The 26916-nt window shown below is 50.4% G+C and overlaps 1 long non-coding RNA gene across 2 annotated transcripts; it reads right to left on the bottom strand.

The window, feature by feature from the left end:
- Positions 1-2763: 2763 nt before the first annotated feature.
- LOC113831382 lies at positions 2764-26448 on the bottom strand. 2 transcript variants are annotated; one of them, XR_004768623.1, is made up of 8 exons: positions 25967-26448; positions 24025-24190; positions 20505-20767; positions 19629-19714; positions 19233-19339; positions 9171-9431; positions 8514-8670; positions 2764-3429 (listed from the first exon to the last, which is right to left on the bottom strand). It is a non-coding gene; the product is annotated as an uncharacterized LOC113831382 (long non-coding RNA). The 2 variants fall into 2 exon arrangements; XR_003481397.2 differs by lacking the exon at positions 20505-20767 and having other exon boundaries at positions 25967-26445.
- Between the last annotated feature and the right edge of the window lie 468 nt (positions 26449-26916).

Raw genomic sequence — 26916 nt, 5'->3', positions numbered from 1 at the left:
AGGGTGAGGGTCTGGGATGGTACCAGGCATGCAGTAAGTGCTCCTCAAATGCCAGCAGCTACCTAACACACAGCCAGGTGCCAGTCTCCCCTTTCCCTTCCTTCTTCCTATTATCTGTACTTCTGTCTGTTATCTGTGCCCTTTTCAGGGGATAGAGAATCAAACTGGACAGATAGTGACTCTTGTATTTGCAATCTAGCATGAAGCAGCAGGTACTGGTCCAAATAGACCAGAGCAACTTGTCCAAAAGAGTGTTTCATGGTGACCCAAATGCTCTTTTTGCTGCCCCCAAAGTAGCCACTATCAGCTCATATGACTACTGAGTCCATAAAATGTATGACCAGGGAAATTAATTTTTTTTACCTTATTCCCTTTCTTTCTTTCTTTCTTTCTTTCTTTCTTTCTTTCTTTCTTTCTTTCTTTGGGGGGGGGGGTTGAGACAGGGTTTCTCTGTGGCTTTGGAGGCTGCCCTGGAACTGGCTTTTGTAGGCAAGGCTGGTCTCGAACTCACAGAGATCCCCCTGCCTCTGCCTCCCGAGTGCTGGGATCAAAGGCGTGCACCACCAACGCCCGGCTGTCAGATGACAACTTTACAGAGTCAACTGAGGCAGGGTCTCTCTTATCTTTCTGCTTCTATGCTACACTCCAGCCTGGCTGGCTCCAGAGCTTCCCAGTTATGCTCCAACTCTGCTTCCCAGCTTACCAGGGTGTTGGGATTACAGATACGTGCCATGACATCCAGCTTTGTGCAGGGGTCCCAGGGGATCAATCTCAGGTCATCGGGCTTGTGTGATAAGTGCTTTCTTGCTGAGCCATCTCCTCCACCCTCATTTCACCTTAGTGTAAATCACCATCACATTTAAGTCCACCTATGTGGCTGGCTAACAGCTACCCTACGAAACAGCACAGATACAAAGCCTAGATAATCCCTTTCCAATACTGATGACAGTTTTCATTTCTTGTTGTTTCTTTCTAGAATGGCACACACCTTAGACATCTTTCTTTGGAAGCAGAGCTTGAGACAGACTGGCCTTTGGGATTTTACTCAAGGGTGAGAGTCCAAAGAAAACCAAATCAAGAATGCTTTACCAGGCCAGTCTCTGAGGCAGGAGGATTACTCCTTATATTGGTTATTTTTCTCATCTCTCTGTCCAAACACCCACAAAAAGCAACTTAAGGAGTTGAAGAAATGGCTTAGTCAGCAAAAAAACATGAGGGTCTGAATTCAGCTGGGGATGGGGGTAGAGAGACAGCTCAGAGGTTAAAAAGTTTCTCCATGGCTTTGGAAGCTGTCCTGGAAACTAGCTCTTGTAGACCAGGCTAGTCTCGAACTCACAGAGATCCACCTGCCTCTGCCTCCAGAGTGCTGGGACTAAAGGTGTGCACCACCATCACCCAGCTGGACCCTGCCCCTTTATCACATAGGGATCTTGTCTGTTGACTGGGCTGTGGGGCCCCAGTCCTCTGTCTCGGGGATGTTGAGCTCTCTGTCCCATTGCTTTGGCTGGCCATGGTCACTGCCACTGGCTGCTTACACCTATCACCATCTTGAAAACACCAAGAGGCACTGGTGTGAGTTCCTGGTTCTGCATCTGACTCGTACCTGCTGCCCACAAGCCTAGCTCTTCTTGAGAATCAGGCTCAATGCCCTATGTGTTGACTTGCTTTTCTGCCTCTCCCTTTGCAAGAACAAGAAAGCCAGGATGATCAAAAGACAGTGTGGACTAGACACCCCTGTCACATCAGAGTGTGTGCTTTCTTGGTGACACTTAAGGTTATCTAAATTCAAAGCTCATCTCTAGTGGAATTGAGCACATGAGACATATCTGTGTGGCTATAGTTGGGACCTCAAATGAGTGGACGGACTATAACCTACCTCCTGGGAGATGAATCTCCCTGCTAGAACTGGGACCTCACATTTAACAAAGCCTAAGGATGTAGAGATGGCTAGAGGAACCAGTCAATAGAAATTCCTGGACCTAAGTAACCCTCTTGGTCCTTGTAGTGGTTTGAATGTGAATGGCCCCCATAGGCTCATATGTTCAAATACTTGATTCTCAGTTGGTGGAACTGTGTGGGAAAGATTAGGAGGTGTGACCTTGTTGGAGGTACGTCACTGGGGGTGGGTTTTGAGACTTCAGAAGACTCATGCCAGCCCCAGTGTGCTCTCTGCTTGCTGCTTGTGGTTTCCATCATGCCTTTGCTCCATCGTCATGGATTCTAACCCTCTGAAACTGTAAGCCCAATTAAATGCCTTCTTTTATAAGTGGCCTTGGTCATGGCATTTTATCATTGCAAAAGAAAGGTAACTAATATAGTTCTTTCACATAAGGACACAGTTGCTCAGGTCAAGGCTTACTTCCCACCCTTTGGCATCCACAATATTGGCTGATGCTCACTGTCCACTGAAATTTGAAGGGATGAGCCAGTGAGGTCTGAACGTGCTGTAAGTTCCACAGAGGCAGTGCTGGTGTCCACCTCATCCATTACTGGTCCTCTAGCCTCAGAAGATAAGCCTGATAACTACTAGACTAAGAAAGTCATGTCACAAAGGATGTGTTACTAAATAATAAAGTGAACTTTAAAGCAATGTTTAAAAAAGGTTATTGGTGGCCGGGCAGTGGTGGCGCACGCCTTTAATCCCAGCACTTTGGAGGCAGAGGCAGGCGGATCTCTGTGAGTTTGAGACCAGCTTGGTCTACAAGAGCTAGTTCCAGGACAGCCTCCAAAGCCACAGAGAAACCCTGCCTCAATAAATAAATAAATAAATAAATAAATAAATAAATAAATAAGGTTATTGGGCTATCACTGGAAGAGGTGGTTCCATAAGCAGAATGGAGAACGAGGAAGAGGTGAAGCTGTGGCAGAAAACCGCAGAAAACCATAAATAAATGAGGGAAATATATAGGTGATATTGACAAAAGGGTGGGATTGAGAAATACCTGGCTAAGTGATGAAGCTTATTCAGGGTCTATAGAAAAAAACAGTGAGGAATATATATGTAAGATCACCTTCCCCGGGGAGGTGGATAAGCAGAATCAGGACAATGGTGATTGAATATGCAAGAATGACTCTGCTGGCCAGTAAAATGTTTCCAAAGGACTCAGGAAGGAAATTGATAAGAGACAAAAATAAATTGCCAATGTAGTTATGAAAAAGTCTAATGTCAAGGGATACAAATCAAAGCCAGGATAAAGATTGACACTGAAACCTCTTTATGACAAAATACAATACAAAAGTCTGGAGGAAGAGATGTCACAGAATTGGAAATAGCCTTGCTAGCTGTCCTGTTGGGGGTGCTGACATCTGTCCAGCAGACCCTCTGGAAATGTTCCCGTTCCATGGGTGTGTTCTTACTCTACACCATTGGCAAGGCAGTTTCACAGCTCTGCAGAAAACGGAGCTCTGGAAGACGGAGGCAGCCGCCACCTTGGCAGGGATGCAAGAGAGTTTTTCCTGAGTCCAAACCCTATTCTCTTCTGTGGCAGAGACAGTCAGACCTGGATAGCAAACCTTCTCTCCCTCCAGGAAAGTAGTAGGTTCTATGTGTACATCAGAGTGGAAGGATAGTGTACTATCCTTCCAGTGCCCCTATGAACTGGTTCCAGCCTCTTCTTGGTTCCCTTATTGATTAATGAATTAAATCAAATCTTAGGTGGATTTATTTTCTATTTGCATGAGAATCACGATTTGACCTCTAAAAATCACTCTGCATCTGTAAGAATTTGCATTCACAGCATGCGGTATAGAAGCGCAAAAAAGAAAAGACAAAAAACCCAATTAACCACAAGCCCAGTTTCTAAACAAAAGAAATGGCCTGCCCAGAGGAGGAGAGAAGGGGAAACCAACACTAGAGCTGGCTCACTCTCAGCAGGTCCCTACTGGCTCAGACTCTGGTCTCTGCTCCCAAGGGGCTGGACAGAGGCAGATTTATCCCCTTCCCACAGCGGGCTGTCTTAAGAAGGGCCTTCTGGGCTGGTTTAGGGACTGGAGGAGGCTGTATGGGATTTTGGCAGTAGCCAGGAGAGGGTGATGAGGGCTGAGGTCTAGGTATTACCAGACTGATCCTTGAGGCGGGTAGGTGATGACTTGAGAATATGGAGTGGTGTCTCTGGGTGTCATTGTCTACACCTCCCTTTAGGCCTGTAACTCAGTCTCCCTTGTCACCAAGTGAGTCAAAGACCAGAGATCAGCAGGTAACCCTTAGTCTAGAGTATCTGTCACTCAGAACTCCAAGAAACCCTCCTCATGACAGGGAGTGGGACCCTGGGGTGGGGTTGGAGTGGGGCACATTCTCAGTCCTAGATGTGTGTCAGCTACAACCCCAGGATTCTGGAGACTGGGTGGACCCAGGTCTGACGGAGCCAGCCTGAGGAGCTCTTGGTATCTCACAATGCCAGACATTATAGGGGACTTGGGGCTCAGGGTGTTCAGGGCTGAGCAGCATAATGCAAGCTCTCCAAGGGCTATGTGATCCATGAAGTATGGGGCTGAATTGCTCAACAAGGACAGAAGCAGGGGCACACAGAAAGAGGAGATTTGAGGCTGGCTGTAGCTCGGATGCTGATCTTGACTGCATCCATCATGTGGAGAGTGCTATCCCAAATCAAAGTGGTCTGGAATACAGGTTAGGGGAGGCGAGGTTAGCCTGTCCTGGGCTGTTGGGTGGTGGCAGGATGGGGAAGTGACTAGGTCTGGAGAGAGATGCAGCCTCAGGGTGTGTCTCTTACTAGGCTGCAAAGGGAAGCAGGAGGCAATGGATGCTGGGGAAGGAAGGTGGAGGAGGGAGTTAGGCCCTGGGAGCAGGAGCAAATGTGCAGGGGAGGGCATGGGCTAGGAGGCTGTGGCAAAAGTGGAGAAGCTGTGTTGAGGCTGGCAGGCCACGCAGCAACTTGTCCGAGGCAAGGGGGGAGAGACAGCCCCCCCCCCCCAGTGACTCATCTGTGTGACAATCTGATGGGCTGTGGCAGCCGTGGGAAGGCGTCTGGAAGGACACCTGAGTTCCCCACATGACAAGTTCCAACAAGGCTCAGTGGAGCCGCTTCCTGACCAAGGGTGCAGTGGCTGCTGGTCTCTGCAGGGACAGCAGCATGCCAGGTCTAACTCAGGCAAGCCCTCCTGGAGACAGGCAGAGTCCTGTAGAGTGCTACCTGCCCAGGTCCTCCCTGAGGGTTCCTTTTGCTAGTACTGCTTTGAAATGGTTCTTATCACTGTGGGGGGTTCAACTGTCTCCAGAACTCAAAAGGTGTTCTGACCTGATGCTATGTCCTCAGAGTGCAGGGTTCACCCTTTGTGGAATGTAAAGGCAGGCTATAGAGAGGCCTGGGTGGAGTCCCTTCCGCCATCTCCACTGTCACCAGCGTGATTCATGTGTTAGCCCACTTTTTCGGGCATCTGCATGCTTATTCCACAGTGTTGGGCCCCCACGTGCCCTCTGCCCTGCAACATCGAAGGCAAGGTGACAAGTCTACCAGCCAAAGCCTGAGAGGCAACACAGCAGGTGAAGAGGTGAGTCCTAAACTGGTGAAACCCTAGACCGACCTGGACGGTACCCCGGGACAGCTGGACAGAGCTTTGGGGTGGACGGTGTCACAGCTGGACAGATCCCTGAGCTGGGCAGAGCCTAGGGCTGAACTGGGCAGATGGGACTCTGAGCGAGGTAAGCAGAGGCCTAAGATGGCTGAAGTAGGTGGGACCTTGGCTAGGTGTGGTGGGTTGAGCTGGGAGGAGCCTTGGGAGAGCTGGGCAGAACCTGGCGAGGCTCTGTTGAGGGCTATAAGAGGAGGCCCAGGTGTGAAAGTGGAGCAGAAAGGACATGTGGTCAAGGGCTTACAGGTAATGCAGAGGCTGCATGCGGAGAGAGACATGAGTGGAAGGGACCAAGGCCAGGGTGAGGGTGTGAAAACGGGAAAGCTTCTAGCAAGCCAGGGTGAAGGGAGGAGGTGTGGCCCTCTACATTCCAGTTTGAGTAAATGGGGACATCAGGCAGTGAGAAGAGCCCCAACAGGGCCCCATAGCTTCCCAACCTTGCCACAAGCCTTCCTCCAGCATACGTGCCTGGCTGACTGTGAACACTGCAGAGTGGTTCCCCAGCTGCAGAAGCTGACTTGGGCACAAGACCATGGTCCCTGGATCAGGCCTGCCCAGTGACTGATGTAACTGGAATAAAGCCGGGGCCCACTCTGTCGGGCTGAGGACAGCTCTGGGGTCATTTTGGAGGGTCAGTTTCACCGAGTCCATCCAGCATCCATCCTGCTTCTATCTCGGTACTGCCCATCTCCCTGCTCACATCATTGGCTTTCTCAGTCACACTAGAGCTTGGAGTCACTAGGTCACATTGTGGCTGCATTAGCAACAGCCCCAGCTATCCTGCCGAAGGTAGTCTAACCATGAGTGGGGAAGGTACCAGAAGCCATTGAGTCTTGGAATCTGTGGGGGCATAGGCAAGGGGCAGATAGTGCCATCTATGGGGCCTGGAAGCTCTGAGGGCTGCTGTCTAATGGTACCCCTTGATAAGTATTGGATCCCCGGTTATTAAGTATCTGCCACCCATGCAATAAGCCAAATCAAACCAAATTAATAAGACCAGATTTTGATAAACAGAGCAAAGCAGAGTGAAGCAATCACTGGGTGACTCTTGGGAAGGCAGGAGAAAGATCATGTGACAGATCTTGCGCCCAGGCCTTAAATACCCTGTAGGCATGGTCTTGCTCAGCTCTGGGGAAGAGGAACTGACCTTTGATGGGCTTTCTGAGGAGTGGGGTCTGGAATTGGAGGAGTGAGATGTAGAGGAGACTCCCAACACCCCCCTTGTTTGGTCACCCTTACTCCTCAAATATAGGCCTTCTGTGTAAAGGTCCAGCCCCTACTCCTTTGTATATTTTCCAGACCCAACTGGCTCAGCATCATTCTGCCACAGGTTCCCAGCTGAGATGAGATGGCATAGGGTCAGCCTTCCTAAACCCCAGGAAGGCCTGGGGTTACCCATAGATCAACCTGCTGTGGAGACCCTTCTATGAAAGAGTTCCTTCCTGCTTCCATCTTCCTACAAGCTGCCTCTGAAGCATAGGTGCTCACATGTAAGTTGGGCTCTCTCATGGGAGGGGATTCCAGCAGGCAGAAGAAGGGAGGCTGTAGCCAGTGCAGAGTGTCTATCCAAGGGCAGCTGGGTACAGTGCCATAGGATGCTGGGAGTGCTGTCTCGGCTAAGGTTGCTTTCTTCTAGCGCAGTTGGCCTAGGGCCAAGGATGCATCTGTCCCAGTGGCAGCGAAAAGTGCACTTCCCACACTCTGTGAGATGCCCCTGGGGGTGGGGTGGGGGGAACTCAAGTGTTGCCACAGGGCTGTTAGCTCCTCACCCAGGGACATAACATTACTCTTTTTAGTGCCCTGAAAGACCAGATGAATGACAATACCCTCAGAATGCAGATCTAGGGTCCTGCCTGCCCCCTTCCTTTTCCCCTCCTCCAGCCCACAGCTCCCACTTGCACCCCAGAGGTTAAGAGACAGGCCATTATAGGGTGTGGCAGCTTAGCCCTGACTGGCCTAGTCTAAACTGATGTTCCGCCAAGGAGGCCCTTTGGCTGCCATGAGCACCTAAACAGCCCTGCCTTTGTCCTAGCAGCCACAGGCACTGTTTGCTCAGTGCCCAGCTTGTTTTTCCCAGGCCGAGCTGGGCAGGCAGAGGCCTGGGAGCCATGGAAACAGCACAGGCCACCTGTCCTGCCCAGCCCCACTTTCTGCCTAGTTGCTTTCTCAGTCTCTTCAGACCTCCTGCTGCACTGGCCCTGTCCCAGCTGCCCTTGTTCCACTCCACCCTCACCCCTGTCCCACCCCCTCACTAGCTGGGCTGGCTGTAGAGACAGGCAAGGGTTTCAGGTGCCCTGCAGTCACACAGATCCTGGGGTCAACTCGGGCATCTTCAGCACCCACGACTTCTGCCTGCACAGCAACTCAGGACTCTGGCACAGAAGAGCATGCGTCCTGCACCATCGACTGACAGCTCTGTCCTGTTCTGGGGCTCAAAATTCACTAGGCTTCTTGTTCGCAGGAGGAAGGCTGTGGGGCCCCATCAAGGGCTCCACAGCTGCATTGGAACTGCTACACTAGGGGCTGGAGAGATGGCTTAACAGTTAGGAGCACTGGTTGCTGCTCCAGAGGACCCAAGTTTAATTACCAGCCCCTACGTGGTAGCTCACAATGGTCTGTTAACTCAGTCCCAGGGGATCTAACGCCCTCTTCTGGCCTCCACAGGCACTGCACACACATGGTACACAGATAAACATGAAGACAAAATCATTCAAACAAACAAAGAAAACCCTTCCACCCAGGCCCTAATTTTCTCCTGTCCTCTTGGAATCTTCAACCATTCATTAAAGTCAGTCTGAAGCCCCAGACACAAAACATATAATTCTTTTCCCCAACAATCCTCCTGCCCACTAGTGTGTCCTAACCAGGACAGTCACCTAGGTGGTGGGCCTGACCTTGGACCTGTGTCCACATCTTCCCCCTACCTGTGCCTCATTGGTTCTCAGTGCAGACTGACAGGATCAACCTCTTCCAGAGTTTTTGCAGGGCGTACAGGTGTTCTCCAGGCAGGGTTTGGGGAAAGGTGGTATGTGCAGGAAGCTCCATGATTGGGTGGGGTTGGAGAACAGAGTTTCACTCCCCCTGAGGTAAGGAGAGAAGTTCGAGTTCATCTTAGGAGGAGACCCCTAGCCTAGGCAGGGGAGGGCCTACCCCATGCCCCCTTGAGCACCAGTCTGCCAGTGCCTGTATTCTCAGACCTTTCAGCCACTAGGGCATGAAGCTTATTTGCTCCATTCTTCAGATGAGAACAATTAAGGCTTCAAGAGTTTTGTCTGATACTGCCGCTGGGCCAGAGGCTAGAGAGCTCTCCTGGTCACCTTTATGCCACCCCTCACCTCCAGCTGTCCCTGCAGTTCACTCCCCAGCCCATTGTGTGGCTGGATGCACCACTGGGCTTTGGATGTATAATATTAGGCAGCAGGGTACAGTCATATATTCACTGTGCCTAATGCTTCCACACTTTGCAGGAGGGGACATAGGTTGAAGAAGGTCAGGGCTTGGCAACTCTGCCCTTCATTTGTCCTGGCTCCTCTCATGTCTGGCCATTTGGTTCCAGCTCTTGAAATATCTGATCTGCCTACCTGGAAGCTGCTGGCTTCAGACAGGGCAGTCCCTCCTGCCTGGGCACCTCCTTGCAGTGGTCACTGGGCAAATACCAGGGCTATGCTGTCTGCCCTGGTTGGGCTCCTGGGTGGCCAGGAGTCTCTTGGAAAGCCCTCTTCACTCCCACTCTTGGGACTCTGCAGCTCTTTTCCGGAATGGCTTCCTGATGAGGTAATGCTGCGTGCAGACGGGAGGAGCTGCTGGAGAATGGCAGTCAGTGGCCTCCTTGCCTGGGCGACCTGCCCAAAGCACAAAATAAGCCCTTTTTTGTGGCTGAAAGGAAAACCAGGCCAGAGACCCCAGACTTTCATTCACTTCTCATCTTTGAGATGGGACTATCCCAGTCCTGGGTTGAGCCTTCAGCCTCTCGGTTCTCCTCAGAACTTCTGCTCTGCACACACAGCAGCTGCTGAACACATGGGGAAACCGAGGCCTGAAGTGGGGAGGGTGCCACACTCAAAGCCCCAGCAAGAGTCCACAGCTGCTCCCACTTGACTCTCTGCGGGCCAAGGAAAGCCTCCTGGCCCACCCTCTCAGGTCCGGGAGTAGTAGGGGACTTGCTTCTACCTGCCAGACTTCATTCTCCCAGCACTCAGACTGAACTTATGGCTGACCATTATCCTCTGTGTAGGAGCTGGGGGATGCTGGCTCAGAGGACAACTGCTGGGCTTTCTACCCTTCATCCTGGGGGAGAGAAGCTACTGAGATAGACTATGCTGGGAAAATCCTGAGGAAGCTTGCTCCCTCACCCACTCTCACCCTCTAGCTGCCAGGCCCTGCATTGGTGATGAGGTCCCAGATACCCACACAGCCCAGAAGCACCCACACCTCAGGCCTGGAAAACAATATGAGACCTCTGCCTTCTAAGACAGGTGGCCACAGTACCTGGCATAGGAAGGCCTTCAAGGCTAGATAACAGCTTTCTTCCCCAGCCCTGCAGAACCCACGTCCTACAGGACTCCAGCCCTTGTGGGATTAGGACACACAGGCTGGGAGATGATTCTGTGAAGCAGGCAGCCCCACTGTCTGCAGGCCCAGCTGGTCCTGTCCCAGACTTTAATTTATTGTGCAATGTCATCCAAGCCCCCCTGCCCTGGCTGCGTCTCAACTTCCCATCTGCAGACAGGAGGAGGGCAGGAGAGGCCTCAACTAGACCCCAAAGCTCCCCAGGTCTGGCGGCCCAGACCTGCAGCTGTGTGGGTGCAGCCTCTCTGGGCAGGAAGTTAATTTCCGCGTTGGAGGCAATGCTTTAAGCAGGCCCAGTGCTCTCTGCATGTTCAGATGAGGGCCGGGCTGGTGAAGTCATGTGGGAGGTAGCAGCAGAGCCAGGATCCAAGCCAGGATTTCTCTGCTGGCCTGGAGTGACCTTGCTCAGCCTTCTTTGCTCATTCCCACCCCCAACCTCCCTTGCCTGCACAAAGCGCTGGCTCTACAAGGGAAGACAGGTTGCCTTGGAAGGTGGGCCTGCTCCCTCTTCTGCCCCCTAGTGGCTGTGAAGACATATGGCAGTTCAGGCAGGGCTTTGGACCTACAGGACCATCATCCACCCAATGACACCCATGTGACCACCATCATCCCACACACAGAGCCAAACACCTATAGTGTCACAAGAATACACAAAGCCACAAGAATTCACAGTGCTGGGAACCTACAGCGTCACTGACAGAACCATCCACAGGACCTTGGGCACCCACAAGATGGGCACCCATAGGGCTAGGGTAGCGTCTCCAGGAGCTCTGGTTGTGAGTGTCACTCTCACACAGGAGGATGTCACCTATGTCTGAGGAGTGCGCAGTATGGGTCAGGAATGGGTATGGCCTGCTAGAAATGACACAACATTGAGCAATGTTCAGAGAAATGTGCTCACCCACCCGCCAGTCAGCAGCCCCCTGGCGCCTCAGGCTGTAGCACTGGGGGTTGGACAGAGAAGCCCAAGGCCCATGTATTTTAATTCCTAACAGTGACGATGAAGTGAAGGGCTCGTTTACTGGATCTTCCCAGTGTCTGGGGACAGATGTGATGCTGGGGTGGCGCTGCACTTTTTGTTCCCTGAGCCATCAGCAGCATCGTGGGACAGCCGGCCACACACTAGCCTTGACCTGATCATGCAGCAGCTGGCTTTCAGGATGGAGGACAAGTTCCCTGAGGCCCAGCAAGTGCTGAAGACTATACTACTATAGGGCTACAAGCCAGGTCAGCCAGCCCAGCCTGCCCCCTGAGGACCCAACATGATGCCTCCAATATCATCATCAGGGTTAGGAGTGGACTGGTCAGTGGCTAAGAGCTTCTCTTCCAGAGGACCTGGGTTCAATTCCCAGCACTCCCATGTCAGCTCACAACTACCTGTAACTCCAACCCCAGGAGACCTGACACCCTCTTCTGGCCTCTGCGGGCACTGAACACACACGGTCCAAAGATACACATGCAAACAAAGCATCCATACACATAAAAAAATTCCCTAAGACCAGTCAGGTGCTTGTCCAGAGTGCCCCCCTTCTAGCAGCCTTCTCCTTCCACTCCTCACCCCTGTCTGGGCCCTATGGCCAAACTTCCACCCCATTCCTGACCCTTACCAGGACACCTGGCTCAGGGAATAATAGGGTCCCACAGAGTGTCATCACATTAGAATTAGAAAGGTCATCCATCCATAGGGACCAAGAATCAGTTGCTCTGGGAGGTAAACTGAGGCTGTAACAGAGGACCTGGCAAGGCCCAGGACTAGCCAGACACAGACTTCACCAATCCAGAGTCTGTGGCACTGAATTCTCAGAGGGAGGCTTGAGAGCCCCACCAGCCTGGGGCATCACCATGCCCCTGACCTTGGAGGCAGGGGAGGAAAGGCCCTATCATGCTGGTCTGACGGATGAGACAGGACCAGGCTGGTAGAAGGAGAGGACTGGGTTGGAGGTCCAGAACTTTCCTTATACAGGTCCAGAAGACCTGTATCTGAGGGCCCAGAGAACAGTGAACCTTTATGTCACTCCCCTGTCTGATGCCCCCTCTTCTCAACCTTCTGAAGGAAGAGATACTTGAGGAGTAGGTGGCTCTATGGGGAATGCCATGACCCCAGGATGCTCTGGCATAGAAAGACAGCATGGTATGACAGCAGAAGGAATAGGCCTGCATGACTGGTGGCCCAATGGCCTTGTAGATTATCCATTGTGTACCAGGGCAAGGTTCACGGTGCTGAGGATAATTGTCTCCAGGCCTCTGCCCATCTCTGCTGTGTACCAATGAGCAACAGTCCCAACTTCTCTGCCCTTCATTAAAATAGTCCTTGCTTCCTAGATGACAATGGATTAACACATACAGGGAAAGGGCAGGGGATAGTCTAGCAATCCTAGAAGCTATTTCATTGATGTTGACATTAAAGATGAGGATAGGGAGTCAAGGTGAACAAGATATGGCCCAAGCTCTTGGAGGTGACTGAGCTGAGGGGTGGACATATCACCTCCTGGGAAGCCTGGTATAGGAAGTGACTCACACCAGGAGCTTTAGACCTCCATGACATTACCATTGAGGATAGGAGATGGAAGGGAACTCTGTCCAGTGGAGCACACCAGGGCACTGCCATAGGCTGTATCGGGCAAGACAGGCACTCAGTAGTCTGAGGGTTGGTGGCTGAGAGGGACCATATCTCTGTGAGCTTTGGCCCATGGCCCTGGTGCAGATAGATGTCTGGGCTCTGGGCAGCCTGTGGAGTATGTATTACTGTGGCCTGGCCTGTATGCTCTAATCCAGCCCAGGGCACCCAATGGAACAGGAGCTGCCTAGCTGTCAGAGGTCCTGAGATGCTATATGCATTTCCAAAAGCCCAGAAGTCATTGTTTGAGGGTTAAATTAAATCTCATAATTCTAAGATGATGACTGGGACCCCTTAAGGGGGCGTCTTTGTGATGCAGATCCTTGAGCACAAAGAATTGGCACCCTTGTGTTCTGCAAACTGAAGGGAGTGGATAGTGAGGACTTTACCTGTCTTGGAGAGCTGGCACATTCACCTCCTACCAAGTGGGGTAATGCCTGCTGCTGGGTAGCCCATGCCCTACTGCCCTGCCCTAGGCTCCTTCCCCAGGCTCCACATTTCCACTTGGTCATCAGTGGAGAGATAGCTGTTTGTTTATTTGAGACAGGGTCTGTCCTAGTTTGCTTCTCAGTTTTTGTGATAAAACAGTGACAAAAATGACTCCAGGAGGAAAGAGTCATCTTAGAGGTCACAGTGCATCATTGAGGGAAGTCAGAGCAGGAGCTTAGGGAATAAACTGAAACACAGACCACGGAGGAACGCTGCTTACTGGCTTACTCCCCATGACTTGTTCAACCTGCTTTCTTATATAGATCAGGACCAGGTGCCTAGGGATGGCACCACCCATAGTGGGCTGGGCTCTCCCACATAAATCATGAATCAAGAAAATGCCTCAGATTCTAGGCCAGCCTGGTCTCCTGAGCAAGTGCCAGGACAGGCTCCAAAGCTACACAGAGAAAACCTGTCTCGGAAAAAAAAAAAAAAAAAAAAAGAGAAAGAAAATGCCTCAGACTTCTCTACAGTCCAACCCAATGGAGGCAGTTCCTCAATTCAGATTCCTTCCTTCCGGTGTGTCAGTGTAACAAAAGCTAACCAGCACAAGGTCTCAGGATGTACCCCAAGCGGCCCTTGAACTTGAAATTCCCCTGCTGTGGCCTCCAAACTTGATGAGGAATATTCTTTTTTATTTTTCTGATTTTTAAATTTTATTTTGTGTGCATGAGAGTTTTGCCTAAATGCATGTATGTGCACCATGTTCATGCCTGGTGCCTGCAGAGGTCAGAAGAGGCCATCAGATCCCCCAGATCTCGAGTTATAGAAAGTTGTGAGCCACTACGTGGTCTGGGAACCAAACGTGGATCCTTTGCCAGAGTAACAAATGCTTTTAAGCAGTGAGCCATTTCTCCAATCCCATTTATTATTATTAGTTTCTTGGTTGTTGTTGTTTTTCTAGACAGGGTTTCTCTTTGTAGCTGTGGCTGTCCCGGAACTAGCTCTGTAGACCAAGCTGGCCTTGAACTCACAGAGATCTGCCCACCTCTGCCTGCTGAGTGCTGGGATTAAAAGTGTACGCCATCACCACCTGACTTCCATTTATTATTTTTTAAATAAAAATTTTGAGTGTTGTCCTTTTTATTTTCATTTTTTATGTGTGTGAGTATTTTGCCAGCGTGCATGCCTGGTGCCTAGGGAGGCCAGAAGAGGGTGTTGGAATTTTTGGAATTGGAGTACAGGCATTTGTGAGCCACCATTTGGGTGCCGGGAGCTGAACCTGGCTCCTCTGGAAGAGCAGCAAATGTTCTTAATTGCTGAGCCATCCTCCAGCTCAAGTGTTCTTAAATTATAAAGGGTCCATTCTTGGGCACGGGAGTGTCCAGCCTTCATGGAACTTCTGGGACTCCCATTAGCCCAACCCCTCATTGCTGGCAACTGCCCTGTTTGTTCTTAGGACAAAGATGGGTGTTCTCATCTCATTCTATAATTGGAAATACTGAGGGACAGGGAGAATGTCTCAAGGCAACAATATTGGAGCTGAGTCTGAACGGGCTATAAGGGCAGCTAGCCCCTCAGCTGTGTGCCAAGTAGAGACTCTGGCTGTGGGACCTAGGAGCAGAACTGGGAAGTCAAGGGGGAAGGGTTGTCATCTTCACAGAGGGACATGGCCACCCTTGGCCTTGAGTGGCCTCCAGTCCAGTGGGGCAGCCAGACTGCAGGGTGCCGGGAAACAAGGCTGACACTGTTTGTTCAGCTGTTGGGCTGGCGCCATCGCCCTAACCAGGACCTGGTCTCTCTGGAGTTAACACACGCACTCCTGTCCTCACAGAGCCTGTTCAGCAGTGACGGCTCCTGAACAGATAGCATTTTCTACAGAAGTCATCGTGGGCAAGCCAGCGCACAGCTGCACAGCTGTAGGTGAGACTCTACTGGGGACCTGGGGTAGTGGGGACAGAGAGGCTGGGGTGCTTACTGAGACAGTTAGGCATTGGCCAAGCACAGCAGCATTTAATAGAGGAACCTTGAGCAGCTACCCATCCTACTGGTTAGGACTAAGCAAAATTCCATATACAGAGGCCTGGGGGCTGCCAAGGTCAGTCTTTGGGAGCCTCCTGGGTGGGTAAAATAGATCTGGAAATCCCAGAAAGGCAGTTAACATGTCTCTGAAGAAGCCAGCCTGGTCACTAGGATGGCCCTCACCAGGGAGAACAGGCATCAAGGTTATTCTTCACAGAAACCAGAGGGCACAACACCACTAAAGCCACACTAGGGGGATCTACTCCACCATTCACCATTCATCTTCTAAGCCCCTCCCCCCAGGTAGGGCTATGGCAGCTCCACAGTGCCACAGAGGTGCACGTGGGCCAGGGCTGGGCTGGGGGAACTTTTGGCTTCAGTTTGGTACTGTGGGAATCCAGCTCATATGTATTGGGGCCACTACCTCACCAATCCTAAGTAAGAATGCCTCCAGACTCCAGCCCTGGCCACCTAAAGCTGAGGCCCCCAGCCAGAATGACCAGAGGCTGGGGAATTCCATTGCAACCATAGGGGTCATAAGTGTTGAAAGTGTGACTGTGGGGGTAGGGTAAAGTACTTGACACATACTACAACCTATGTAAAAAGCCAGGCACAGTGGCCAGAGCCTGTAATCCCAGCAGTGGAGAGGTGGAAGCAGAAGGATCCTTGGAGTTTGCTGGCCAGCCAACCTTGCCTACTTGGAGAGCTCCAGGCTAATTTGAACTCTTGCTCAAGTGCAGTGAATAGTTCCTGAGGAATGACACTTAAGATTGACCGTTGGCCTAGACACATACATTTCCACCTAGACATATATGAACTTGTCTGTATTCCTTCCCCCCCCACACACACACCAAAAAACAAACTGGCTGTTGTAAGGGTCTGTTTAGGGGGTTCCCTCTTACATGGCAGGCATAGTACCTGGAGCAGACCCCAGGGCACAGACTGGTGCCGGGTATCTTGGTCACTACTGAGAGCTGTGGTTGCTATGAGCTCTGAGCTTCAGTGAGTACAGTGGGTAGACTGGATGCCTAACTTGTGTCCCATGCTCCAGGCAGAGCCCAGAGCCTTAACTTTAATGCTGCCAGTGTCCTGGTCCCTGGTCTGCATGGGGCTATCTCCTGCTAAGGGAGAAATGAGCAAGGACATCAAGAGGAAGGGTGGGGTGGAATGGCATCTTTTATCAGTAGCAGTGGGAGAGGCCTGAGCCCTTGGCTCTTCCAGCAATGTTAGGGCCACTGCATAGGTGGGGACAGCTACCCTGAGTGAAGCCTCATGTGTTAGCTGCCTGGACCATAGCAAAGCTGGGAGCAGGGGTTGCTGTGGTGGGGGCTGGGGAGACAGAGGTGGTGGTGCCTGGACAGAGGGTTAAGTTTCCCAGCATAAACTCAGGAGACAACTGGTTGAAGTTATGGAGGTGACAAAGGTGTGTTCCAGGGTCCCACATTCCTGTCACAGGAACAATCCACAGCCAGAATGTGGGAACAGACGACATGGCCATTCTCTGCAGAGTTGGTTGCATCCCCATCACTTCATCCGTCGGCTAGAAGAGCAGCAACGGAAGCCTCAGTCCTCAAGTAGGTGCCCAGGTGGTTGTGGGGATAGAATAAGGCCCTGTGGTGGGCATGGGCTGAGGGCCTGGCAAGTCTGATTTGGAGACTTGGACAGAGGGTTAAGTTTCCCAGTATAAGCTGGAGTGCCCCAGGCCAGCCCCATCAGCTCAAGCTGTACCTCAGCGTGAAAGGGCTTGCTAGACCAGTGGTTCTCAACATCCCTAATGCTGCAACCTTTAATACAGTTCCTCATGCTGTGGTGACCCCCAATCATAAAATTATTCTTACTGATACTTCATAACTGTAATCTTGCTACTTTGATGAATCATATGTTTTTGTTTGTTTGTTTTGTTTTGTTCTATTTTGTTGGTTTGTTTTTCTCTGTAGCTTTTGGAGCCTATCTTGGGACTCGCTCTGTAGACCAGGCTGGCTTCAAACTCACAGAGTTCTGCCTGTCTCTGCTTCTTGAGTGCTTGGATTAAAGGTATGCAACACCACTGCCAGGCCTGACTTGTTTTAAATACTCATCCTGTGGCATCTCTTCTTTGTTACACCCAAACCCTTCTTGGGCCAAGTAGCCCTGCATCCTTCAGATGGGATTGTCGGGCTGCCAACTTTTCCATGCCTTCTTCCTGTAATGCTATAGAATTCCACCACCTTCCAGAAAGCCGATTGCATGTGCCTGGGGAACACTAAGCTCCAAGTTCAGAGCTCCTACTCATCTTGGAGTCAGGGTCCTCTGTAGTCAAATTGTCTTGCGAGGTTGAGAGAATGGAGAAAGCTCACATGGAAAAGACCTGTTCCCACAGGCCTTGCATGGTAGGGACAGCATTTCTATAATCTCTCTCTGTGACTCTTTCTCTGGTGTGAGTGGGTATGCACATACATGCATGGTTAGGTTGATGCCAACGTTAGGCATCTTCTTCCTCCGTCACTTTTCACTGTCTTTTCTGAGACAAATTCTCTCTCTTGACTCAGAGTCAAGGATTTGGCTCGCCTAACTCCTTTTGTTTAAACAGGGTCTGGTGGAGCCCAGGCTGACCTCAAACTTGCTACATAGTTGCATATGTGTAGTGATGTATTTTTTTTATGACTTACTAAAGCTTGCCTGAGGATCCAGAAAGCAAAGTCAGCCACAAGCCATAGAAGCCAGGCACACACCTTTAATCCCAGTGGCCAGGAGGTGGTGGCATACACCTTTAATCCTAGGACTCAGGATTAAGAAGAAGTCAGATCTCTGTGAGTTCAAGGCCACCCGTAGCTACACAAGAGTGAATCAGTCTAAAGGAGAATTATAGCTCACACCTTTAATCCCAACATTAGGTAAGTATATAAGACAGAAGCAAGGTCCCAGAGAGGGATTCATTCTCCTGCCACACTGAGGAGAGGTTACAGTCTGAGGCTTGGTCAGTCTCGTGGAGACAGGATCAGCCCATTCAGCCTGAGATAGAGGTAAGAAGCTAGTGGTAGCTGCTTTGCTTTTCTGATATTCAGCTTGAAGCATGAACCCCAATATCAGTCTCTGGGTCATTTATTTTTCATGTTACATGGATGGCCTTGAGCTCAGGGTCATCCAGCCTCCCTCCATCGCTCTAGTGTGGAGATTACAGATGCATACCACTATGTAGGGCTTAGCCTGTTCATTGATGGTTATGTCATCTTCCAAGCAGCCTGGATCCTCATATTCAGTGGCCATGACCATACGTATGTGACCCAGAGCATCCTGGCCCCTTAACAAGCATTGTGGCTAAATTGAGACCCGCCATTTTTCTTTATAGTTGTTCACACAGGAAATGTTCTTAAAAGCTTTGGTCCATGGGATGGGGAGGGAGGGAAGGATGAGAGGTGGGGGCAGAAAGGGCCTGACTCAGGGCAGGAGCCATGGGATAAGGAGACCTGTAAGTTCCCAGGCTGGACATCTACATTCTACCATCCTCACCCTAGGGTATAATATCCAAATTCCCATGGGGCCAGTGGCTAAACATGTTCCTCTTGGATAAGGAGCTGGCCAGGACTAGAGTCATTTCTCCTTAGATTAGGGCTTGACTGCTCTCCTTGGTCTTCTCTATTGTGTCCAGCTGAGAAGTGACCAAAATTCTCTGATTGGTTACTGTCAGGTTGGGTGATGGGATGGTACCCAGGGGACTGAGTAAGCCAGTAGTTGGGAGGACAGGACAGTGACCAGCTCCCCTATCCCCATCTAGCTTCCACATCCCAGACCCCATGTATGGCTGACTAGGGAGGGCTCGGGGCTCAGGCTACTCCTGCAGCCCTGCAGTCCTGCAGCCTCTCAGTCCATGGTCCCCGCAGGCCCCACCCGCCCTGGGCAGCAGCTGCTTCCGGCCAGACAAGCAGACAATGTGCTGGCGGTGGCCCAGGGCCAGGACCACCATCCCCCAGCAACACAGGAAGACAGAGCACAGAAGAGGAGCCACTGTGTCCCCAAGTGAACTCACGGCCCAGGCACTGTGATTTAGAACTTCAGATTCCAGTAGGAGGAGCCTTGAGGTTGAATCAAACTGATTCCCCCAGCCTTGAACCCATCAGGACCCTGGAACAGTGCCTGGGAAATGGAAGGGAGTAGAGGGGATTCAGGAATCTCGGCTTTGTCTTTCCTCTCTTTTGGTAGCCACAGCCTCAGACTGTGCAAGCTTTCTCTACCACGGGGGCCCTTGCATGGCCGTGCCCTCTGTACTTTATCTAGGTCTGTTGAGATTGCCCAGGTCTACTTCCAGTTGCCTCCTATGGTCCACATTTTCTCCTCCCAGCTTGAGTCCCTTCTGTCCAGACATTCTTGTTCAAGGGCTGTCTGTCCCTTCTGTTGAACCCTCCCCTCCCCTATCGCTGCCCACCTGCCTGGTACAGGCACCTCCTGAGTCCACACAGAACATCTCATAGTGCTTGCTTGTTTGTTGGTCTCCTCATCCTTCAGAAACACCTGGAAGGACAGAATCTACTCAGGAAGGTCTTAGCATAAAACCCATACTTAGTAGGTCCTCACAGAGGGCTGATAGATTGCTGAACATGTTCACTTAGTAGGTCCTCACAAAGGGCTGATAGATTGCTGAATAAGTTGGTTCCAGCAGCTTCCAGGATGTGCTGCCAGGCCTGCCCTGTCCAGTGGGGTCCATTTCTGCCATTTTCGCCCTGGCCTCTTAGGTGTGAAGATGACTGTAAGGTCTTCCCTCAAACCCCAGCTATGAACTCTCAAGGAAAGAATGCACCCCACTTGTCTAGCCTTACAAAGGAGAGAAACACAGTAAGATACCACTTCCCAATACTTCAATGTTATAATAACAATGGCAATGATATGACAATAATAAAGCACAACAGAAAGAAAAGAAGCTATCAGGGGAGAGGGCAGAGAACGACAAACACATATGGCTGCAAGACTATGAAATGGCCACACTAGTAAGCCTCTCAGAAAAATCAGCATGGAGTACTACTATGTGGCCAGCAAGCCCACTTCCAGACCTGAGTCCTGGAGAAGTGACAGTAGGGACAGGATCAGACTCCTGAGTACCAGGCTCACAGCAGCCCAAAGGGCCTGGGTGAGCCAAATGTCCAGAGACAAATGAATGGGTGACCATTCTACATAGTCCCTAGGTAGTCACCTGGGGGCTGGGTTAGGCGCTGCTGTTTCCATTCTAGCACCCTAGACCTCAGGGGTGATGCCATATCTTTGACACCCCCCTCAACCTCCCACGGCTGTAGCTTCAAATACTCACCCTACCATAGGGATCCAGCCCTATTCCCAAAATCACATCGCTGCTTGGGTATTTGCAGGCTGGCACCAACCTGGTCCCTCTGCATTATCCCTAGAGCCCTCAGAGAGGCAGAGAGGCAAAGGCCTTGATGGTCACACGGTCACATCCTCAAGAGCCCAGAATCTGCACTCTTTCCTGAGTCTCAGGCATGTGGGCTCCAGCTTCACAGCCGCCTGCTCCATGGTCAGCATCCAGTGTGCCTGTTCCCTGCTGCAGAGTGCCCTCTGGTGGAGTTAATGGGAGTTGTCAGGTCATAGACAAGGAATAGAGAACTCAGCAGATTCTTGAAGGTCAAGGACATTTGTAGGGTCACAGGGTAGAGGCTGGCCAGGAGCTAGAACTGCCTGAATCACCCAACCCTCTCCATAACTTCCATGGAAAATGGGTCCATGGAAGTTATGGGTCTTTCCCAGGGACTGTGGAGTGGTGAGGACAGAACCAGTTTGCAAGTGGACTTCACAGAAGACACTGCCATCCATCTTACTCTCAAAGCACTGCCACAGCAACAATATCTTCCCATCACTGCCATCATCACTGTCACTCTCATCATCACCAGTTACCTTTATTACCACCATCACCACCAGCACCTTAACACTTGACAGTATTTAAACTCACTTAGTAAACAAACCTGTGGGTTTTTTATAAAGGCATTTATGGAAAGGCTTTATTGAGTGGAAGACCCACCCTGCATGTGGGTAACACCATCCCATGGGCTAGAGACCTAGATTGAATGTGGCCAGCTGCCTCATGTTCTTGCTGTCATGCCTTCCTTGCCATGATGGACTATAGCCCTTCTTAAACTACAAGCCTGTGAAGGTTTGAGTAAGATTGGCCCCCACAGGCTCATATATTTGAATACTTAATCACCAGGGAGTGGGACTCTTCAGAAGGATTAGAAGGATTAGGAGGTGTGGCCTTGTGGAAGGAAGTGTGTCACTGGGGGTGGGCTCTGAAGCTTCAAATCCCATGGCAGGCCGAGTCTCTCTCTCTCTCTCTCTCTCTCTCTCTCTCTCTCTCTCTCTCTGCCTACAGATCAGGATGTAGCTCTCAGCTACTGCTCCAGCACCTGCCTGCGTGCTGCCATGCTCTCCACCAATGGACTAAACATCTGAAGTTCCTAATTAAATGTTTTATCTTCTAAGAGTTGCCTTGGTCAGTGCATCTCTGAACAGTAATTTAAGACAGAGCCATAAGAGACCCTTCCTTTTACCTCCTCCACCACATGCTTCCTTTACCAAAATGTTCTGCCCAAGCGTATGGAGGCAAGCAAGGACTAAACCCTCTGAATCTGTGGGCAAAAACATTTTCTTCTCTTTTAAGTTGTTTTCATCAAGTATTTTGTCACACAGATGAGAAAAGTGACTAATAAAACTATCATTACTATCATTACTATCGTCATCACCATCACAGTCATCACCATCACACGTCATCACCATCACACGTCATCACCACCATTATCACGCATCGCCATCACATGTCACCACAATCATTATCACATCACACATCATCACCACCACACATCATCACACATCACCACACATTACCACCAGCATTGTCACTATCATCCATCATCTCTGTCACCATGACTGCCACTATCATCACCTCCACCATAACCATCACTGTGATTAGTCAAGCTTCTCTCAAAGAGCAGAACCAGTAAAGCATGTATTGAATATAAAGGAGAGTCATTGGATTGACTTTCAAGAACAAGTCTGGATGATGGTTCAACAATGGCCATCGGCATTCAGGAGAACCAGAAAACCCAGTAGTCACTCAGCCAGAGAAGCTGGGAGCTTCAGAACAAGAGGAGTCAACAATACAGTCCTACACCAAGACTGAAGATCTGTAAGTTCCCTGGAGTCCATGATGAATCTGTACTGAAAAACTGAAGAAGCTGGAGTCTGACGTCATGGGTAATGGCAGCCACAAGAAATACCCTCGCCTGAGACAGATACTCTGATTGGCTTCCTAACTTCCTGCTTTTATTCCATCCAGGCCCCTATCCTATAGGAAGGAGCTGCCTACATTCAGGGTATGTATTTCCCCCTCAATTGCTGCTCCACATATTAATCACCTCTGGAAACTCTCAGGATTGTGCTTTGCTCATCTAGTATTCCAGTTTCATCTCTGCTGCTGTGATAAATTATCCTAGCAAAAAGCAACTTATAGGAAAAATGCATTACAATTCCAGGTCACAATCCATCATTGCAAGGAAGTCAAGGGAGAAGGACCTTGAAGCAGCTGGTCACATCACACTCGAAGACCAGGGCAGAAAGGAGTGTTGTGCTCAGGTTGCTCTCTTACACTTACAAGAGCCAGACCCCTTGCCTAGGGGATGGTGCTGCCCACAGCAGGCTGAATCTCCCACATACAGTTAACAATCAAGGCAGTCCTCCACAGACATATCTATGGGCAATTCTGATATAAATGATCCTGAATTGAAACTCTCTTCCAAGTGATCCTAGGTTGTGTCAAATTTACATCACCACACCTAGTCACTTTTCAGTCTAGCTACTCATCAATATTAACCATCACAGTCACCATTGCCTTCACAATACACCTCACCGCCACCATCTCTGTCACCAGCAACAATGTCATCCTCACTATAATCACCACTGCCACAGGCCAGCAGTAGGCAGTGCACAGCAACCTAGCCAGGAAACCATGCTGTGTCTCCCACATACACTGGAGGCAGGTATCTCTCTGACTCAACATAAGAGTCAAGAAAGGTATTGTATAGATGACCACCATCCCTATGGCTTCCTGGGAACTTCAGAAGGGCTAAGACAAGAGGGCAGTGGGGTGCAGAGATAAGGGCCTTGGTGGGGTTCTCGGGGAGGTGCCTCCAGCTCTGTGGAGAGTTCTCTGGACAATGTTCCAAGAAACAAAGAATAAAAGATGCTGGGGGATGTTTTCATGGCTTGAAGGGAGAGGACTGGGCCTAAGTAAGAGGTTTTGTGCTGCTGGGCACCCCCAGGGAACTATGCAGGGGCCCTGTGGGGTCAGGGTAGACTTTGCTACCCATTTGCAAGTCACAAGACCAAGGCTGCCCAGTGGAGGTCATTCACGTACTGGAGTAAGGCCGAGGCCTATGTCCTCTGTACTAGCCAAGCTCACCTTTATCCCATCCCTCCCAGGAACACTGTCTGTCAGCTTGTCTGACTCACTTTCCAGAGTTTGGGCAGAAGTTCAGGTGAAGGAGAGTAACTACCCTGTCCCTAGCTATGTGTACTTCCTTGAGGCTGGCAGTGACTGGCTTTTGTCAGTTTCCTTGGCATCTCTAGTGGCTTTTGATTTTGTGGCCACAGCCAGCATGGCCCCCAAGACAAACTCAGGGCTTTTCTCCCTTTTCCCTCCCTCCTTCCCTCCTCTCCCTCCCTCTCTCCTTCCCTCCTCATGTGGTCCTCACAGGCTAGGGGACTAGGCCCCTGGCCTACATGAGTAAGAACTCTCCCCTGAAAAGCTGGAAGCTTGTCCATACCTGTCCACTGAAGAGGAGGGTAGCACTTCTGAGAGCATCTTCCCTAGCCTCCTCCAGCCAGGGGCATGGTGGACAGTGTGGGCTTTGAGGATTCTGCATCCATTTCTCCTGATTAGAAAACATCCCTCAGGGAAGGCCCGTAAGATAGCTGCTGTGTCGGATGGATCTGGCCAATGGAAGATGTATCACTTTAATGGATGGAGAGATGGCTCGGAGGTTAAGATCACTGGCTGCTCTTCCAGAGGATCTGAGCTCAATTCCCAACAACCACATGGTGGCTCACAAGTGTCTGTAGCTCCAGTCTCTGGAGATCAATGCTCTCTTCTGTCCTCCATTGACACTGCACATACATTGTGCACAGATAAACATGCAGTCAAGATACACACACACACACACACACACACACACACACACACACACACACTCACATATATACTCACACACACTCACATATACACTCACAAACACATACATATACTCATACACTCACCACACACAGTCACTCACACACATATACACAAATATACACACCCTACACATGTACACTCCATACACATTCACATATACACACACACACCACACACACAAATACACTCCACACACACACATACACTCTACACATACACACACACACACACTCACAAAAACACTCCACACACACACACACACTCTACACACACACACACACACACACACACACACACACTCCACACACACACACACACACTCTACACACACACACACACACACTCCACACACACACACAAAAACACTCCACACACACTCACAAAAACACTCCACACACACACACACACACACACACTCTACACACACACACACACACACACACACTCACAATACACTCCACACACACTCATACACTCCCCACACACAATGCACACTCCACACACACACACTCACACATACACTCTACACATGCACACACGCACACCACACACACACACACACACACACACACACATATAATCACACTTGGCTGAAGAGGCATGAAACACACATGAGAGTCAACGGAGTCGCAGAAGAAGAGTGCTAGCATTGGGCCATGAGCTGCACCCCTACCCCGCATGGTTCATGTTGACAGCATTGACCTCAGTAGTCAGAGATGACAGAGAAGGTTGGTGTCACTCTACTCCCTCACTGCTTTGGCAGGGTCCCCATCAGGGAAGTCTAAGAACAGCCACCTACAGGCTGCCTGGGATCCAGGACCATGACTTCAAGGAAAGTTACAGGGTACAGGGAAGTGAACGCAGCAGGCATTTTCCATGTATGACCCCATATCTGCCTCCCATCCTCCTTTGTCACAGCTCTAGTTTCCATTGGGTTTATCATGCTCAACTAGAAGGGAACATATTCCAAGCAGGTTTAGAGCTTCATGTGGCCATTTGGCCAACTTCTGGCCACCGAGATGTGGAAGTGTCAGAGAGGCTGTCCTTCTGCCACTCAGGGCTCTCTCGGGGAACAGAATGGACAGAATGAATACACCTCACTAAAGGGATTTATCAGAGTGGCTTACACTGCAGGGCCTGGGTAGGACATGAGTGGCCATCTGCAACCTGAGAGGCTGGGAACCCACGGGGCTGGATACCTCAGCCACAGCTTCGTGGCTGGTGCCATAGGCTGGAGAATGCTCTGGGGAGCTGCTGGTCTTCAGTTAACAAAGGAAGGCCAAAGAAGCTGGGTTCTGATGGCAACAAAGGATGGTGGCATTAGCAACAGCAGCAGTAGCAGCAGCAGCAGCAGCAACAGCAGAGTAGAAACACCCACCAGTAGGAAGCAGAGGCAGACAGGCTACCTCTCTGCCTCTGCTACATTTCTCTCAAACCTCTTCATAGTTGGACCACTGCCACAGGTGCTTCCCACTCTCATGGGAAGCTCTTCTACCTTCAGTTAATGCTCCCTGGAAATACCCTCCCACACCTACCTCAAGGCATGTCTCTTAGTTAATTCCATATCCAACTGGGTTGACAGCCAAGATTAACCACACACCTTCCTTGGGCCTTACTTCATTCAACATCCTGGAAGGCAGATGTGATGGAGGAACTCTCTTGTGGCCATTTTAAACTCTTGAGGTGATTAGCTCCGTGTTCAGGATGGCAACTGAGTCCTTGATGATATGTGTGGCCCTTGTACAAGCTCTGGGTTTTATCTATAACTGAATTTCTCTTATGAGAAAGAAAATGGCCTGCTCTTTGTTTAAACTCTTCTGTTGTGAGCTGGAACCTACTCAGAAGTGGTATGGTGAAGAATAAGAGAGCTTTGAGAGAGTCACAGGTGAATCAGCTTGGGGAATGGCATTCAGATTGCCTGAGTCAGAGGAAACAATGACTGTCTGGAAATCAACACAGAAGAAGACGACGACGACGGGGCTTCAAAGTGTCCTGTATTACACACAAGAGCTGGGGCTATCTATCTACCCTGGGCTGGGAGCTAAGAAGAGCCCCTGGGAACATGATAAAGAGTAGGGGTAGGGTATCAGCAGTGGGAGTGCACAGGGTCATGGTGGGGACTGTGTCTAAGAAAGATGGCAGGCTGCCATACTGCTGTGGAAAATTAGTTAAAGATGTGTTACATTCTTTTATGCTGTGGAATATTTGTTTAATGATGCAAAGATGTGATGCATTCTTTTATGTTGCATTTGTTTAACTCTGCAAATCTGCGTTACTTTGCCTGTCTAAAACACCTGATTGATCTTATACAGAGCTGAACAGCCAATAGCTAGTCAGGAGAGAGAAATAGGTGGGGCTGGTAGGCAGAGAGAATAAATAGGAGCGGAAGAAAGAAATGGGGAGTGAGAAAAGAAGGAGAGAAGGACACCAGGGAACAGCCACCCAGCCACACAACCAGCCATGGAATAAGAAGGAAATAAAGGCA

This window comes from Cricetulus griseus, chromosome 2 (assembly GCF_003668045.3).
Source record: "Cricetulus griseus strain 17A/GY chromosome 2, alternate assembly CriGri-PICRH-1.0, whole genome shotgun sequence".
NCBI classification, from domain to species: domain Eukaryota; kingdom Metazoa; phylum Chordata; class Mammalia; order Rodentia; family Cricetidae; genus Cricetulus; species Cricetulus griseus.
The sequence above is the reverse complement of the archived record's forward strand: the minus strand, read 5'-3'. Positions and strand labels throughout refer to the sequence as shown.